We start from the raw sequence: 12,833 nt of genomic DNA, 5'->3' as shown, positions 1-12,833 counted from the left end.
TAAAGCTCAACCCCCCTGCAATATCCAAATTCAATGCCTATCTCAAGCCCTGTTTTGAACTCCTAGAGAAATTAAGCCAGGATAGACCCGACCCAAGGCAATTGGCAGATTTCTCTTGGTCAGAACATGTGGGAGAAAGCTTTCTAGCTCCAAACAGACATCACTCTAGGTGCAGTCTGTCTCAGGAGCATAAAGGGGAATACTGTCCTGTGTTGTATCTCTGCCACAAGCTAATTCCCTGCAATGATTATATAGTAGGGAAAGGACGCCTAGCTAGCAAAAGGAACATTCAAGTCCTTGGGTATAATCTTCTCAGGTACAAATTCTGACAGGTGCCCAACCATAGCAGCTAAAATAGCTAAATGACATGAAAGATACAACTCACAAGGATTATGCATCTGAACTTCAGCTGACAACAGTACTTCTCAGTGGAGCACCAGGTGGGATGGCATCACAGAAATGTGGACTTATTCCAAGTCTTTGTAGGGGTTTTGAGTCCATTGCCTAAATGATTCCCTGTCAAGCTACAGCTGAAGGACTCTCTCACTGGCTTTTGGAGGGAGGAGGTCTGTGAAAAGGCGTATAAACGATAAGAGGCACAAAGAGGTTGGTGGACAGAATCTTGTCATTTGCCAAGCAGCTGACCAGCAGCAGATGGGATGAAAGGCTGCAGCCCCTGCAGGTGGGGTAGCTGCCAATGGGACCAGGGATAACACTTGTCCTAGAAATGACTTTTCAGCAGCAGTCAGGAGGAAGGAACCACTGAGGGAACAAATCCAGAAACCCCATCAGGCATGAGATAAAAGACAGCCGAAAAACAGCAAGAAAGGAGAATCTTTCTCCTCCACCCCACAAGGTAGGGAGACTAACAGCCTTTCTAAGGCCTGTCACTGACAGCCCTGTGGCTCATGAGCAGGACTAGGATGTTAAAGTGTGAAGGAACCCTTACAAGTCCTTTGGCATGTCAACATGGGAAGCTTTATTATACAGTACACTAATCTATTGCACAGTAAAGTGTCACCATGTAGCCATGTGCAGCAGCTACTGATCAGTTCATTAGGCTAATGCAGGGTTTTCTACTACCTATAAATGCAGGTAGTAGATTAGCTCCACGTTACCGACTGCAGAATAGTGCAGGTGTAGATGGTGACCGGGAGCAATTTGGTCCTAGTCAGCTGAGGCAGCAGGAGGCCCTACTGCTGCCTGGCTAAGGTTCCACCACCTGGGGATCAGGGCCATCCTGATCCCCACGTGGCTGAGAGAGCTGTCCCACCAGTTGGGACTGCTGTGTCTCAGACATATAGGGATTGGGTTGGGACTGATCTCCCTATGGCTGGGAAAGGCATCTCCACCTAGTGGGGATACTGCCTAGCAGCCACTTGGGGATTGGGACCCTCCCAATCCCAACATGGCTGGAAGAGATGTTCCCACAGGCCTCTCCTAGCATGGAGCTGGCTGCTCAGAGGTGAAAGTGAGGGATGGATTTCCAGCCTTTCCCACCCCCCTGGAGCAGCCAGCTCCACACTGCACAGAGCTGCCCCAAGGGGCAAGTGGGCTGGGAACCCAAGCAGGCCATGTGCTGGCAAGCCCTATGCACCCCCCACCCAGCAGCAGGCTCGCTGGTAGCTGCCCCACACCTAGGACAGCTCCCAATGAACCCCCTGCCAGCAGCTGTCTGTCCTGGTGGACAGGGAGTCAGGAGAGCTGTCTCCTGGTCTGATGCACATCAGGTTCCCTCCCGATGTGCATGGGGCCAGGACACAGTTGCCACTGCAGCTGACAGAATTCTCTTGGCCCTGTGTCCCTTGCCAGCCCTCGAACCTGGAGACTGGAGCTCCCCCTGCCTGCTGCAGGGGGGCAGAATAGGGCAGGAGCAGCCCTGTGTTGGGTTGCTCCCATTGGGAGCAAATGTGCTCCCAACAGGGAGCACATGTAGATGTGCTTCCAGGGGAGGCTTACTACACAGTTTTTTACTGCGCAGTAAGCCAGGTGCAGCTGGTGAACTCAGACTGGTGGAACAGTGGAGCGTCCCATGAGAGCAGGGGGAGGAGAGGTTTGCAGCAGCCGGTAGCAAGGTGGGTTTTGCAGCCTGCCAGGGAGGAGGGGGTTTTGCAGCTGGCCATGCACTCCAGCCAGTAGCAGGGAGGCTGAATTCCCCACTCCCCTCCACTCCCCCCAGCTCCCGGCCAGCTGCAAACCCTGCTTCCCCGACTCCTGGGGGATGCTCCACCGCCTCACCAGTCTGAGTTCACCAGCCATGCCTGCAATAAGCCTAATGCAAATTAATAGGACATGTAGATGTGGCCCCTGAAACAGGAAGAGTTGAGTTGAAAAAGCTAAGCTGAGGAGTTTAGTTTGGCTCCTATTCTTTTGTCACTCACTGAATTATTTTAAGAAATCCTGTTTCTATATATGTAATTTTTAAGCTTGATTTCTTGTTGAAGCTGATATTTGGATAAATGTGGTGTTTTAAAGTTAACTCTTTAATATGAAAAGGTAGGATTTGAATATAACTGGAGTTAAATTTAATTCCAAAAAAGGGGGCATCATTTTGTTGACACTGTCTAACACTTGCAAGCTTGTAGTGTATAGTGAGTTCATGTTGGCACAGAGCTCAAAACTCTTCAGGGAAATTCAGAAGCTGCCTGGCGCCTGAGATTTTATTATTTTTGTTTGGGGGTTTCGGGGGCTTTACAGATTTAGATCCTAATTCTACCATCCCTATTCATGCAAAACTCCTATTGATGTCAATAGCTCCTTTGTTTGCTGGACTCATTGTGCCTGATCATGCAGAAGTTAATTTGTCTCTTCCAACATGGTGTATGCATTCAGCTCACATTAACTTCATATTTGGGCCCTCTATTTGTTTCAATTTGTATGTTAATAAAACTCAAATTTAAAATAGTTCCTGCCTGAGGAGACTGCTTTAGAATCCTTGACAGGATTAATTCAAGCCATCCAGTTGCTTCATAATGGTTGTACAAAACAAGTGTCATGTTGGAGGCTGAGTAAAGCCTCATCACATAGTTTCATTCAGAATAAGCATAAGTAGGAGTTAAGCTCCTTTTGAGGGGTAAGATAGCTGAAACAATAGGTAACCACATGCTAAGGACATGTGCAAGGCCAACCCAAAGGTGATGCACAGTCTTGTGTTGGAGGGTATTGAATGCAGAGGGTTATGTCCATGTACAAAGTCACTGCCTGTTGTTTTGATTCCTACTGTGTGCAGGAAAACAGGAGCCAGTTGTCATTTCCTGTGCTTAAAAAAATTGCACCAGAAATATCTGACTCCAATAGCAATTCCTTCTTCTTACAAAAGTGAACCACAAATAGTGGTTAAAATTTCCAAATATTTTTTCATTCCAGAATAAATGCTGGTTTCTTTGCCATATACAGGAATGAAGAGTTGTATTGTTGAACTCCAACATTTTCTGTGCATATTAGGCCTGTCAATTAATTGCAACTGACATGTACGATAAATGCGTTAATTTGTTCTTGCATTGTGGCCAGGAATACAGCCCGGCAGTGTGTAGAGCAGTAGAGGGTGGGGAGCAGTGGGGCAGATTGAGGCCCCCACTGTGAAGGAGCGAGTGGGGCAGGGGCAGGGACTGGAGTGAATGGGACCTGGGGCCTGGTACCAGAGTGGGGCACTGGATGAAGCCATGGGCAGCTTGTCCAGGCAGCCCAGGGTGGGGGATGGCTGCTGCTGTGTGCACCCCTGGGGAAGGTATAGAGGGCATGTGCCCCCCAGATTTGTGCACAGGCCAAGGATGTGCTACCAGCTGAGGGCTGGGGCTCTGCTCCCTGCTGCTTTGCCCTGGGAGCCGCATGTTAGCCACGCTGCGCATCCCCTGCCCACCCAATGGTGGGAAGCACAACATGTCATCATGCAGCTCCTGGGGCAAAGGCAGCAGGACACGGAGCCCCAGCCCTTAGTGGGCAGCCCACCCTCACCCTGTGCACATATCCAGGGGGCACAAGCCCTCATTCCTCCCCTGGGGGTGCACACAGCAGTGGGGAGCTGTGCTCCCCCATGCCCCTGGATGAGCCACCCATGGCTCTGTCCCACAATCCACCCCATGCCTGCCCCTGCCCCACTCCCTTCTTCACCATGGGGCCCTTGATCTGCCCTCCCCCTGGCACTCCTTCCTTTCCGCACACCTCTTCTCTCCCCAGGCCTACCTGCTGGGTGCTCTGTGTGTGTGTGTATATGTGTGTGTGTCTGCCCCTCAGTCCTCATCCACATCCTGCCAGGTCATGAGAGGATGTGAGGCTCCAAACCCCTCACACTCACACACAGCCCCCCACACCTTCACAAATTCCCCCCACCACACACACACCCCACACTCACCCCCAACCATACCAAGTACCTGCATAATTTTGTATAATTTTGAGTTTTTCTGCACATAATTTTGAGTTTTTAGCTGTGAAATTAAAATTGCAATTAACTGTGGCTTTTTTTTAATTGTGCAACTAATTACAATCACATTTTCAAATCATTTGATAGCCCTAGTATTTATTTAAAGAGTTCCAAATAAAAAGAGCTTAAACCAAAATAATATTTTAAAAAGTGACACATATATGGATCTCAGCTTGGAACTTCTTGTTTCCAAAGTTCTGATTGGTTTGCATGTGGCTCAGTTCCAACTTAAGAAGTTGAACTAAAACTATAATGACAGGGTTGGACTAGATGACCTCCAGAGGTCCCTTCCAGCCCTACTTTTATTTGATTCTATATATCTTTTGTAAAGCCTGAAACATCAACGATTTACTGACATTGGATTGTTCTGTTTTCCCTCTGTGTTTGTTTAATTCATTATAGAACAGCCTTTTGTGTGTTGCAGTTCTGTCTCATCCGGTTTAAATATTAGAATAGTTTGTGATGGGGACTGTTAATGCTTATAATCTCTTTTTTTCATAGGCGGTTGGTTATGTAACAGTGAAGCAAATGAGGAAAGGCCTTCTATTGTCCTAAATAATAATGCACACAGATTCTACATCCTTTGACACAAACAATTGCAAGCTGGCTCACCTACCAGGAGGGGCAGTTAGCAAGATAAGACTGGGAGCATCTACACATGCGCTTTACTGTGGAGTAGACTAATTAGCTCTGCAATAAAGTGTCACCATTTACACATGAGCCAGTATTAGGTGCAGTAAACTAATTAACTTAGTCAATTATGTGCAATCAAACTCACATGTAGACAGTGACTACAGCCAAAAATTTTGCCCATTCAGCCCAGCCAGCTGTGGGGCAGATTCCAGTTCCTTGGAGCATCCAACTCCAGTATGTGTGTAGTTGAGACATCATCACCTTTGTATTGGTTTGTCAACCCCTGGTGGTAAAGACTCAGCTGCTTTTTCTCAAGACAAGCCATTTTTTCGCTGTCAGGTATTTTCTTCTTTAGATAAAGCACCCTGCCACCATTTTTCAGCATGGGGACTCTGATACGTGAAATGCTCTAGGCACTTTGATTAGCATGGCTCTTGGAGCCGCTCTAATTCAAGCGCTCCCCCCCGCCAATTCTGAAGCATGTGTATAAATGCCCTATGTGGTTACCGGGCCACCTGTTCAATCAAGTAATGGTGTGAGAAAAAGAGGAATAAGCTACAAAGTTATTCCACAAAATAAGTATAATATCTTTGTAACTTCTTCCTATCACACCATTAACTGAATGTGTGGCCAGGGGACCTTGTGGCTGGCAGCCCCATCAGCTGATCGCAGCTCCTAGCTGGGGCTGCCCATATGCACCTCTGAGCCTGGGATCTCCCAGCTAACAGGGCTCCCAACCATGGGGCTTCATGGAATGACCCCATGGCTGGGAGATCACATCAGCTCTGGTCTCCCAGCCATGGGGTGTGTGGGGTGCCCCTGCAACCGGGAGCCCTGTCAGCTGAGAGGGCACCCAGCTGTAAAAGCTTGCTTCTTGATGTTGCTGGCAATAATGTGTAATGGGATCTCATTTGTGATCCCACAGTCATGCCTCCTCTGTGATTGGCAGGATGTGGCATAGCAGGAAGTGCCATTATGTGAATTACACATTAGATCCCATCGCACTTTTATTTGCATGTGTAGAGGGGCCTGTTGCAGAGCATTTAGGTGCCCTGCTCCTTTAAATTGCTGAAACTGCTAGGGAGAGAGCCCTAGCAGTGAGTGGGGAGCCCCAGCTGCTGGTTACCAGGGCAGACAGAATGAGTTGGTTGGCCCACACCTGCCAGCGGTCAGCTAACCAGAAGGGGCAGGTTCTGGCTTATATATAAACCCCAGGGCTGAGGCCAGGAATGCAGTTTCCTACTAGCAGCCAGAGGGGAAGGAGGCTCCAGGGAGGAAGCGCCCAGTGATGCTGCAAATGCCTGGTATGCTGCACCTAGGGCTAAGGGGGTTCCATGAGCTCCACAGGTACCTTTGCCTGTTAGACTCTTAGTGCCAGGGATGAAACCTGATCCTTTTAAAGGGTCAGAGCACACCCTGACCTTTTGTATTATGTTATAGCCCAGGTGCTTGTGTTTTGTTCACTGTTGTATAAGACTGGTGGTTTGGGTGAGGCTATTTGGGGAAGGAGGAGGCCTCACTGGAGGCCCACGGCAGCATGGGGACCCTGGCTCCAGAGAGGGTGTGGTATTTGGGGTGCACAGACCCCAGCACCAGAGAGGGCATGGCACTTTGCACTGCTGTGCAGAGTGAGACAGGGCTGCGGAGAGCCCAGGGAGGACAAGGGAGCCAAATTACAACAAGGCCTAGACCAGACAATGTCGGTACCATCTGTGAGGCTTGGGGCATGGTAAAGAGGAGGTTGGAGCCATGCATGTAGCCCATAAGGCTAGGGTGCCCTGAAATACCATTTTGAAATGGGACCCACAGGGTTTAGGGAAATCCATCAAGACTCTCCAACAGGACGTGAAGGCAGCCTCCCTATATTACAAAAATACATCAAGATGTGGCAAGCGAGAATCGATGGTGCCCATTGGGCTGAATTGGCATGGTCAAGGGGCCTTAGGGGTAACACAGTCCTTCTTAGGGACCCCATCCCATGATGGGGTCCCTAAGGGACACTTTTCCTGCTTTAATATAATGAAAAAAATCAAAACATTAAATGAACCCCCAGAGCACATGACTAAATCCTTTAATGGCTCTATTGTTCTTTAAGGGGTTTTTTTGGGTTTGTTTTTTTTTACAGCTGTCTGGTTTCTTTCCAGTGCCTATACATGATTGCATGTTTCAAGTTCAAATGCCAGCTAATACTTTGTTTTGTTCTTGCAATAAATGCAGAATATAGGCCATGTGGTCATCCCATTTGTTCACATCTGCATCCAAATTAAAATCATTGCCCTAAAGCTGCTATTGCCAGAGAATGCATAAGACATGAAGGTAAGACACAGGAGGATCTAACCTTTGCCCATAAGAACCTGTTAAAACCTGACAGCAGTTTTTATCTCATCAACTGTACTTTGCTCTGTTGTGTAAAAATGAAATGCTCTCAGGTGTCAGGGTCCTGACATCAGTGCTGTTGGCTGTCTTGCTCATTAGATTGGCATTTATTAACCAGCTATGCTGCCATCTTAAATTGAAGGAGGGTCAACATAGATTTGCAGAGAATTAAATTGTGCCCTTTGAGGCATTAGCTGAGATGCAAAGCTGCAATACCCAAGCAGTGCTGTCCCAAGGCATTCTTCACACATGAGATAGATTAATTCAGAATTCATAGGGTAGAGAGGAATATGAAAGCAGCATATAGAGCAGGAGCAATTAAATCTGCTATCAGTTGCCACACCCATTGTGCCTGTCTTTGGGTGCTAATAGTCATACAGGGGCCATCTGGTGCAAGGGAGGATGCTAAACACCTTAGTGCTCAAAAAACACTACATTTTTCTTTTAATTATCTCAGCTTGGATGTGTTTAGATGTAGGATGGGAAAGTGGGTCCTTGTACTGCAGGGGAAAGCAATTATTTCAGGCAGAGGGCTGCTTACTGAGTTTTGGCAAGCCATGGAGACCACATGACAGGCAGCCAGGGGCAGAAAAAAATTTAGAAAATTAATATTTATAAGGGCCTTGTGGGCTGGATAGAATGGCCTGGTCGGCCGCACTTTGCCCACCCCTGTTGTACTGTCTTTTACTGCCAGCCATAGTTTTGCTCATTATACAGGTCATCCCATCAGATACCTGGTATTTGTCAAATTATTCACATCACTTGTCCTACAAGATTCATTTATCTTCCTTTTCATATGCAACAATTGGGCATAATTTGGTATAAATGAGACAAGAGAGGCTCTAAGCCAAGGGAGTCCAATATATGGCCTGTGAGTTACATCCAGGTCTTGGAGCCACATGATATAACCCGTGGGTCTCCAGACTGACTCCACATGCTAGTGCCAGCCCCAGCTTTACATGCTACATGGCTCTGCATGCAGCACAGGTGGCTGGTCCAGGGTGTGGGCTGTGTGCAGCGCTGCACGTGACTGGCTCTGCATACTGGTTCTGGGGCTGGTCTGGACTGGGCCATGCCAGAGCCAGTGCTCAGAGCTGATCCAGCAACACACACTGGCTCCAGTGCTTGTTGTGCACACAGTATGCAGGACCAGCACAGGAAGTGTGGTATTTGCAGCATGCTGTCTGGACGTATGCAGAACAGGGGGTCCACGGTATAGGCTGCATGCAGGGCTTCACTAGACCGACCTGAAGACTGGCCTAATGACCTTCATGCAGCCCTCTGGGCTGGACAAGCTTGACCCTTACTTTAAGAGAGAAAGTATTAATTAATAACTCCAACTAAATTAATATGTATTCAGTACAGCTTGGCTGGCTAGATTCATATATGCACTGAAAGTTATACATTAAAGGCCAGATACAGAAAAACATTTAGGTGTGGCAATGTGGAATGTTCCTGCATCTAACTTTTTAAGGGCTCAGGTCCAGGAATAGAACCAGAGATGCAGACTAGGCACTAAAGTTACTTTAATGGAAAGACTTGGTTTCACAGCCTTAAACTCCTGCCTAGACTTGTTGTTTCCTGAAGAAGTGACTAGTATGCTTTTGTCAGGTGGGTAGGAAAGAAATCTAGGCTCCAGTTCCTGCTCCTGGGCATATTTTGCATTTGAGAATCAGTAAGGCTAACCACACCTTGTCGTGCATCTATAGGTGCATCACAAGCAGGTTCAGGGAGGTGATTCTTCCCCTCTATGCGGCGCTGGTCAGGCCTCAGTTGGAGTACTGCATCCAGTTTTGCCAGGGATGTGGCTAACCTTGAGACGGTCCAGAGGAGGGTCACTCACATGGTCAGGGAGCAGCAGACCTGGCCCTACAAAGATAGAAGGAAGGCCTCCACAACAGAAGACTGAAAGGGGATCTATAAACTCACCAGGGGGGACCAGCAGAAAATAGATAAGGCTCTGTTCCCCCAGGCACCACCTGGGATAACAAGGAATAACGGCCACAAATTGATTTAGAGTAGGTTCAGGCTTGATATCAGGAGGCATTACTTTTTGGCTAGGGCTGCCAGGCTCTGGAATGGGCTCCCATGGGAGGTGGTGCTCTCCCCTACATTGGGGGTCTTCAAGAGGAGGTTGGATAGAGGCTGGGGTATTATGATCCCAGCACTCATTCTTGCCCAGGACAGGGGGTTGGACTTGATAATTGGTTCAAGTCCCTTCCGACCGTAGAAACTATGAAACTATGGATAAAATACATAAGCAGGCCTAGCAGCAGAGACTGGAATCTAGGGCTCTGTCCCTCTTCACCCAGCTACAGAATAAGACTCCCTCTTATTTATTTTTTGCCTTGGCTTCATGTATGTTTTGCATTCCTTTCTGCCTGTTGAAACAGCCAGTAGTCTGGCGATTAGTGGTCTCTTTGATCCTCCCATTCTTGGGCTATGGGCTGAGGAGGGAAAGGAGGATCCAGGTAGTTAACCAAAGACTGCGGCGCTGGTGTCATAGGGAAGGCTTTGGCTTCCATGACCACAGCCCGCTCTTTGGCGAGGGAGTGAGCTGCTGGGAAGGGACGGCCTCCACCTCTCTCTGCTGGGGAGGAGGCTCTTCTCAGCCAGACTGGTTGACCTGCTCCACTGGGCTTTAAACTAAGCCCACCAGAGGAGGGGGGACAACTGCCACTGCTGGCCCACTAAGCAACCCTTGCAAAGCCAGCAGGCCAAGGCACTTAAGGGAGCCCACCCCTGTCCCAGCCCTGGAACGAATTGTAGGCAATGCTAGGGCCCCCAAGGGGACACTTGTGTGCCTATACACAAATGCCAGGAGCTTAGGGAATAAAAAGGAGGAACTTGTCCTCCTGCTAAATACAAATAACTATGATGTCATAGGGATAACGGAGAGCTGGTGGGACTCCATCCATGACTGGGCCACAGGTATAGATGGCTTTACACTGTATGGGAGGGATCGAGTGGACAAAAGGGGCGGAGGTGTAGCTCTCTATGTCAAGGAAAGCTACGCATCCCTGCAAGCTGACAGTGGTACCCATGGTGGATGACTTGAGACCCTCTGGGTTAAAATCGGTGGGGAACGTGGCACAGGGGATACTATGGTGGATGTCTACTATAGACCCCTACCCAGGGTCAAGACCTTGACCAGGAGTTTGCCAGGGAATTGGCTGAGGCCGCGTGCTCCCAGTGCATGGTTGTCATGGGAGACTTCAACTACACTGACATCTTGTGGGAGGAGCACTCAGCCAAATCCGAGCAGTTGCAAAGCTTTCTTTCATGCGTGGATGACCTCTATCTGACACAGGAAGTCTATGGGCTGCTGAGAGGTAAAGTGCTGCTTGACCTCGTACTGGCAACTGGGGATGACCTAATCGCGACCTATCAATCGAAGGGAAGCTGCGTAACAGTGACTACGACCTGATCACCTTCACCATGCTCCATAAAGCTGGCAAGTCAGTCAGTAATACAGAAGTCCTCGACTTCAGGAAAGCTGACTTTGACAAGCTAAGGAGGCTTGCAAAGTTTATCCCATCTCAGAGGAAAGGCAGCAAAAGGGCACAGCAGCCTCCTTGGCTCTCCAGGGAACTAGTGGACATCCTGCATCTTAAAAGCAACACCTACAAAGGACGGAGGACTGGAAACACCACCAAGGAGGAATACTCTGCTCTGGTCTGGACCTGCAGAGAGCAATCCAGGAAAGCCAAGGCTGCAATGGGACTCCAGCTAGCTACAAATATCAAGGACAATAAAAAGTCCTTTTTCAGATATGTGGGGAGCTGGAGGAAAAGGAAGGGCAACATTGGACCCCTGCTAAACCAGATGGGGCAACTGACAACCAATGCCCAGGAAAAAGCGAACTTGCTAAATGGGTACTTTGTGTCAGTTTTTCACCAGTCCCATGGGACGCCCCTGCCCACTGTGGGTCAGGGAGGCCTGGGTGAGGGAGATTCCTTGCCCTCCATCAAAGCTCACCTCATGAAGGAACATCTTGACAGGCTGGATACCTTCAAGTCAGCTGGCCCTGATGGTTTACACCCAAGGGTACTCAAGAAGCTGGCTAGCATCATAGCTCAGCCCCTAGCACAGGTCTTTAAGAACTCCTGGTGCTCTGGTGAAGTGCCTGAAGATAGGAAGAAGGCCAATGTGGTGCCTATCTTCAAAAAAGGGAGGAAAGTAGATTTGGCAAACTACAGGCCCATCAGCCTGACCTCTATCCTGGGGAAGGTCTTGGAAAAGATTATCAAAGAGGCCATCCTTAACAGACTAGCTGATGGCAATATCCTGAGGGATACCCAGCACAGGTTTGTTGCAGGTAGGTCTTGCTTGACCAATCTTATTTCCTTTTATGACCAGATGACCTATCACCTGGACACGGGGGAAGAGATTGATGGCATACGTCTTGACTTTAAAAAAGACTTTGACCTGTTATCCCATTGTAACAGGGGACCTTCTCAGAGCTGATTTAACTGTGGCCCGCCCACCTGTTTCTGGGCTAACTGCCCGCGTTCTCAACTGCCATGCCTTGTTGTTAATTGATTAATAGATGTTAATAAGCGGGAGGCTGCCCATTTCCTTCCCCAATCCCAGGGGGCGCTATGTGCAGCTCCATTCCTTCCCTACACTGCAGCCCAAGCCTCGCAGATGGCATCTAGATGTTCTCAGCATCACCGGCCCCATGCCGGGCCCCAGAATCCTATTATTGAACCCGTCTACGAACTCTCCATTCCGGCGCCCTGATCCCCCTTCATTCTCGGCAACATGGCTCCCTGAGCTGCTTCCCCCTCATGGGTGTGGTCCCCCCCTGGGACCTTGGGCTACTAGCCCTGGCCCACCTCCAGGCCAGCTGGAACCCCAGGCCCTCAGCTCTTGAGTGTTCCTCGTGGTGGGCCCCTGGCCCTTCGACCCTTCTGGTCCTGGCCCCAGCATTGACCAGTTGGGGGAACCTGTCATGACCAGACAGGTTCATGAGTCCATGGTCTCACACTCTTCCTCTGGGGTCCACCTTCCAGACCCTCTGAACAAGGGGTAACCCACCCGGTTGTGGGGTCTAGGGGTTAAGGCGCCCCCACTCACCTTTCACCAGGGTGGTAACTGGCCTGGTATTTCCTGGGGGCTCCCGCGCCACTGAGAGCCCCACCAGGCCATCCACTCCTGGCAGGGTGCAGTTTTAGGTCATACCCAGGACCAGGAGTCTCCTTAACATCTCCTACAGCTCCTCTCTTACCTCCAGATGATACCAGCAGCCCTCCGACAAGGTGATGTTGTTGCCTGGCCTCTTGCAGCAGAACTGCCCTGTTTATATGGACAGCCCTCAGTTCAAAATGGTTGCCCTCATCGGGCACCTGGCAGCTGCCGGCTCCAGGCCCTTAAAGTGACAGGCACAAACAGTGCCCTGCCA

Source organism: Gavialis gangeticus, unplaced genomic scaffold (genome assembly GCF_001723915.1).
Source record: "Gavialis gangeticus isolate Ggan-Ray unplaced genomic scaffold, GavGan_comp1, whole genome shotgun sequence".
NCBI classification, from domain to species: domain Eukaryota; kingdom Metazoa; phylum Chordata; order Crocodylia; family Gavialidae; genus Gavialis; species Gavialis gangeticus.
Note: the sequence above shows the minus strand (reverse complement) of the source record.